The sequence below is a fragment of the Vigna unguiculata genome, chromosome 10 (assembly GCF_004118075.2).
Source record: "Vigna unguiculata cultivar IT97K-499-35 chromosome 10, ASM411807v1, whole genome shotgun sequence".
Classification (NCBI taxonomy): Eukaryota; Viridiplantae; Streptophyta; class Magnoliopsida; order Fabales; family Fabaceae; genus Vigna; species Vigna unguiculata.
Genome location: NC_040288.1, coordinates 13,591,528 through 13,598,044, shown reverse-complemented (window position 1 = coordinate 13,598,044; position 6,517 = coordinate 13,591,528). Strand labels below are relative to the sequence as shown.

At 38.2% G+C, this 6,517-nt stretch overlaps 1 long non-coding RNA gene across 1 annotated transcript; it reads left to right on the top strand.

Annotated features, from left to right (window-relative positions):
- Positions 1-1,402: 1,402 nt before the first annotated feature.
- LOC114166012 lies at positions 1,403-6,050 on the top strand. Its single transcript, XR_003599829.1, has 2 exons — positions 1,403-1,701; positions 5,703-6,050. It is a non-coding gene; the product is annotated as an uncharacterized LOC114166012 (long non-coding RNA).
- Positions 6,051-6,517: the final 467 nt, after the last annotated feature.

Below are 6,517 nucleotides of genomic sequence, written 5' to 3'. Positions count from 1 at the left end.
ACCGACGAATTTTTTCGTCGGTAATTATCGATAGATTTACCGATAGATTTTTTCGTCGATAAATATCGACAGATTACCAACGGATTTTTCCGTCAGTAATTACCGACGAAACATGACATAATCAACAATTTTAGCACTCGTTTTGACATAATCTTAATGTTCCAACATCATAGAGAGTTCATGCTTATTCAATTTAGAATTATTTCCATGAAACATATCATAATCATAAGCAAATATCATGTTTACTCATCCCCAAACCCCACAAGAACCCTAACCCCTAATTAGATCATGATTCATCCCAATTACATATAAAACATAAGTCTAAGCCCTTAAACATATTCAATTCAAACATTAAATCATCTCACACACTGAACAACAACAATATCATGGCTGCAAATGATCAAAACACCAACCATAACATATACAACTCAATTTCATACTCATGTCGCCTAGCGGGCAACACACAACCACAAGGCGGTTCATAGAGAAAGCCCATAATTTGAGTTCTAGAGCATGTGTCGCCTGGCAAGTCGTACATGACCGCTAGGCAATTTCTAGAAAATCTAGAAAACACAAACAAATTGCGCAAAAATTGATAGAATCCAAGTGCCACATATATACTTACATCACTGAATCGTTTATCAACAATAAAAACAAGAGATGCAGCTCCCCTAACTTGGTATTTTTACTTCCACTTGCAAAACTTAGCTAGCCTTTTTGATTCCCAAAACCTTCTTTGTTCTTCCACAGTTCAACCCTTCCCTTTTCTCACCACAGTAGTTTAATTTTCTGAGATTTCTCTCCTCGCACTATGCTTGAATGGCAGCCTCAATGACACTCTCTCTCACTCTTAATGGAGCTCTTAACTATGCTTTAATTTGACTTAATTGTAGCAAAACGAAAATTCTATTAAAGTGGGATTAAGGGGTATTCAATGACCATTCAAGCATGGTTTTCTAACCCTCCTAGCTGCCTCCCAAATAGCTAGGGTTTCTAGCGCTTCACATTCATGCCAAAAATGATTTTAGCAAAACGAAAGTTATTTGCATAGGCCAAGGTTCAAATCCCCAACCATGAAATCTCAAAGGAATTGCACAACTAATTCATGTTTCGTGATAATTCCTATAATTCTAGGATTATCGTATCATTCATCATGCATAATTATATTATGAAATAATACATAAGGGTGTAAAAACGGGTGTGGCCCGACAGGCCGGCCGCCAGCCCAGATTGCAAATGGCAGGACGGGTTAAAGGAGGCAACCCGTGAACCCGCTTCAACCTGGCCCGCCTGAGTTGGCATCCCGACGTGTTGTAACTACAGGTTAGGGCGGGTCAACCCGCAAACCAATGGCAAGGTGAAAAGTAAAAAAAAAAAAGTGGTTCACGTTCACGTGCATTCTTTTTCTTTTTCTTTCTCATTTCTCATTCACCCACACCATAGCACAGCACACCACCAGAGAGAGAGAGACATTCTTCTTCTCTTCGTCGTGAGCTTCAAACACCACCACACCATACCAAACTTCATCACCTTCCGTTCGTGAAACACCACTGCATTGTTATTCTTGTTCTCTTGTCTTCTCTTTGTCAACGTTGGATGTCGCTGGTGTTGTCTTCATCAATGTCACCGATTAAGATCTCTTTGTCAACGTCGCTGCTATTCAGTAACTCCTCCACCATGGCTCACGTAGTAGAGAGAGAGGTTTGTTCCCTTTCTCCTCATTTATCCCCAATTTCTTGAATTTGGTTTGCCCTAGTTTAGTACCCATTCGATTACCCTAAATTCCTAATTCATTTTTTATTCTTCAAGGATTAACAAAACATTTCTTGAAGGTATCAATTTTGTATTGGTTGCTAAAGTGTGTACTGATTCGTGTATTTTGTGGAGACTTTGTTCATTTTGTGTGTGTGATAATGAAAGTGCTGGTATGTTAATTAGAACTTTATATGATTAGTTTTGTTGAGTTGTATCCTTTATCTGTGTATCATCCTTGATTTGTGTGTGGTGGATATGTTTATCGTTGATTTGTTTGATTCAGTTGTGTTGGGCTTTATACGTTGTGTTGGATGGTTCATATGAGTTGTTGGAAAGCCTTCCATGTGTCTGTTCGATTAAAGTGTGTGTGTGTGTGTAACATTTATCTGTTATTTTGGATTGTCACTTGATGCTTATTCGTGAGCAAGAGATTATTGATGACATGCATATACACTGCTAATGCACTTTTTATGCCTTTGGTGTATAGGATTGATCATTATAGCTATAACGGATGATTCAGTTAGTAAACTTGATGGGGATGTCCATGAAATTGACAAGGACAATAGTTTTAAAGTGAATGATAATGCTGAAGATGTGATTGATAAGGAAAATGTTGAAGTTAATAAGAAAAAGGAAAAGTCCACAACATCTGAGTATTGGAAATTTTTCACTAAGATTGGCCCTGGTGAGGATGGAAAAGAGAGGGCACAATGTAATGGTTATAATAAAAAATATATAGTTGGGAGTAAGAAGTATGCGACTTCACATTTAAAACGTCATGTTGAAAAATGTAGCAAAATAAAGTTTGAAGATGAGAGTTAAATGATGATGAATATGCAGTGAAAGTTGAAATCAAAGAAAATAGATCAAATGGTATCCCGTGAGTTGTTGGCTAATCTAATTATCCGACATGGTTTACCGTTTAAATTTGTTGAATATGAAGAACTTAGAACCTGGATCACACTTCTTTGAACCCGAATATTGTTTTCGTTTCTAGGAATACCATTAAGAGTGATGTTTGAGAATTTACATGAGAGAAAAGAACTCGTTGAAGGAAGAGTTGATGAGCCTTCCATCTAGGATTTGTTTAACTTCTGATTTGTGGACTTCATGTACGATAGATGGTTAAATATGTTTGACAGCTCATTATGTTGATTGTAAATCGAAGTTGTGTACGAAAATTCTAAACTTTTCACATTTGCCTCCACCTCAACTAGCTATGAGTTATTTAAGAAGTTGAATGAATTTCTCTGTAAGTGGGGGCTTGAAAAAAAATATTTTCTATCACTTTGGATAATGCTTCTAGTAATGATGTTTTGGTTAAAATCTTAAAATAGAAGCTTGTTTTGCAAAATTCATTGCTTTGTGATGGGTAATTCTTCCATGTGCATTGTTGTGCACACATTTTAAACTTAATTCTATAAGAAGGGTTGAAGGTAATTGTAGATGCTATAGATCAAATTAGGGAGAGTATCAAGTATGTTAGAGGATCTGAGAGTAGAATGATAAAATTTAAGCAATGCATTGAATAAGTAGGGGGTATTGATGCTTAAAGTGCTTTGTCTATAGATGTTCCCACAAGATGGAACTCAACTTTCTTTTATGCTTCAAAGTGCCCTTAAATACCAACGAGTGTTTGGAAGTTTATACCTACTTGATGAGAATTACAAGTTGTGTCCATCTCTTGAGAAATGGAAAAGAGAAGAAAAAATATGTACTTTCTTGATGCCATTTTATGACATCACAACTCTGATTCCTGCATCAAGCTATCCTACATCTAACTTATACTTTTTACAAGTTTGGAATATCCAAACTCTTTTAATGGAAAGCATAAATGATGAAGATGAAGTTATCACTAGTGCAGATTTGATAATTTACCTCGCCTTATATGACGGAACCGAAGCCTATAAGGAGGCGGTGGCAATTTTGTAATTTCAACAACCTACATTGCTTCGGTTCTACAAACAACCGGTGCCGTAAGCAGCTTTAGGCCTCAGTTCCTTAATAACCGAAGCCTATTAGGCAACCCAGAAATGAAAATTTTAAAATTGGCGCCAGCGAGAACACATTTGGCCTCGGTTGCTTTTCGACCGAGGCAATATTAGGCAGTTTTAGGCCTCGGTTGAAATAGAACCAAAGCCTATAACCCTGTCCAGAAACCCTAATTTATAAATTTCATCAGCGCCACCCCTTTTGGCATCGGGTCCCCTTCGACCGAGGCCATTGAGTGTGTTAAAATCCCCAAATCGCTAACCCCGATCACTATTCATCTTCTTCCCCAATTCTCTCTGTGCAAACCCCAATTCTCTCCTCACTGCTTGGTGGACTGCGCGAAGTATTCGCGATGGGTGCTGCCGGCGAGATGAAGAACGGAACTACGGTGGCTGAACTCGCGTCTCTGGTGTGTGCTCGCATGATTGCTGTTGGCGCTGTTCTGGTTCACTGCTGCAATGGAGGATACGTCTCTGCTGCTGCCATGGTGGTCGCGAATCTGGTTCGATGTGCAAAGGTAGAGCTCGCGTCGGCGTTGCAGTGGAAATGATGGTGGTGATGTTGCGTCTTCAATGGTTGTGGTGGCAGCATGAAGATGAACTCTCGATGGTGATGGCAGCAGCGAGATGATGCGCGGCTGCATGGCTGAAAGGTTGGACGCAGTGCAGATATGAAAGGTTCGTGTTTTCACTACTGTTTCGCTGTTGCAACTGTTCCGGCGTGATGGTTCTGGTTCGCTGCTTCCATGGTGGAGCGTTAATGGTGTTTTGAATGCTGCTGTTGCTGCAAGCGCGGTGGTGATGGTTCAGCTGTTGTGCAGGCAGCTTGCTCATGGTGGTTCGATGGGGTATGATGTTGCGGTGGTTGCGCGTTGCAGAGAGGATGGAGAAGTGGTGGCTACCGGCAATGGTGGAACGTGAACTGCCATGGTTGGTGCGTGAGGAAGCTTCGCGGAGGCTGCGAATTTAATTTTTGTTAAAAAAAATATTGAATCTATGGCTTCGGTCTCTCTGCAACCGAGGTAGAAAAGAGATCTATGGCTTCGGGTAATGACCGAGGCCAAAAGGGGTCCCTTTTGGCCTCACTTTAATATGCCCCGATTCTTAAACCGAGGCAGAATCTCAAAAATAACCGGGGCCAAAAGGGGTACTGCACTAGTGTATAAGACATATGGCTGAAAGGATGATAGTGAAGTTTGATAAATATTGGGAGGAATATAGTGTAGTCCTTGCATTCGCTGTTATTTGTGACCCAAGAGTTAAGTTGGAAACATTGTGTTATTGTTATGAACAGATTGATCCCCTTACTTGGGAAACAAAGTTAGAAAACTTGAAGGACAAGTTGTACAACCTTTTCTCTCAATATTCTGCAAAGAGTTCAACTTCAAGTGATGTAAACCGTAGTAGTGTGTCATCATCTTCTACTTCCACCAAACGACCACATTTTGATGTACGTTTTTCTAAGAATAGAAATAGATTTCTAATTTAATTATTGTTTTGTATATAAAATAAATTATTTCTTGCTTTTCATGTTAGACTCTTAAAAAATGCAAACTTCAAATTGTTGTCAAAATGGGAAGGAATCAACTAGATGTATATTTGGATGAGCCAACATTAGATCTTAACTTCACAAAACCTATGGATGTTCTTCGATGGTGGAGGAGTAACAATGAACATTTTTCATAATTGTCATTGATGGCAAGGGATTTGCTAAGTATCCCAATTACTACGGTTGCTTCTGAATCTTCAATCAGTATTGGATCAAGAATTGTAAATAAGTATAGAAATCGATTGTTACCAGAATGTGTTGAAGCAATTATTTTCACCTCAAGTTATAAGCATGGTTTTTGTGATGGTAAGTTGTCTAAGTTAAATCCTATTTTCTGTTATGTATTTTTGATACTCCATTTTTATATTCTAACTTTTCGTTTGATATACATGTCATATTTTAAAAAGATGATGAAATTGCTCAGACGGATGGAAGATTGGAGAGGACAACAAGCATGGTTGCTTCAAACATTCTTGACATAGGACAACATGATGAATGCCTTGATTGTTGGTGGTTGTCAATTGGTTGAATTAATGTTGTAAATTTGAACTTTATTTTTTTTCCTTTGGACTTCTTCATGTGCTTTGATGTTTTAACTCTGAACATTATCTTTTATTTGGTCATGGAACTGGTATTCTGAGAAATTGTTGGACTTTGAACTGCTTTAGAAGTAGAACTATTGTTTTGAGACATTATTGGACTTTTAGAACTTTTGTAGAACTATTGTTTTGAGAAATTATTGGACTTTGAATCGATGCGAGTCTGCCATTGTAATCTTCATTGTTGCCCCACTATGATTGTTTACAATACAAGCAGCATTCGTTCAGGTTCAAATGAAAACGTCAGCTACAAAATTACATTGTAAAATGTAATGACAAAACTTCATTACTACAGGGAAGGCTTCTTGGAATTTTATGGCAATTTTAAATTATATATGTTAGGGCACCTTGATGTATTTTCATGTGTGTTTCTCACTATTATTTATGTATGTTGATTATTAAATTTTCCAGCCACCACCACTTTCAAATGTAACAGGTTCCTTTTAAAAAAAATAGCGGGCCAAGTTAGAAATTTGAACCCGCAAATCTTAAACGGGTTTATCGGGTCAGGTCAGTCCGTTTTGCCACCCCTAATAACACACAAATAAAAATCACACATAAATGCCATACATAGGACTCGAACCCAAGTCCTCTCGACATAACAAAGTCCTCTCAACCAATTA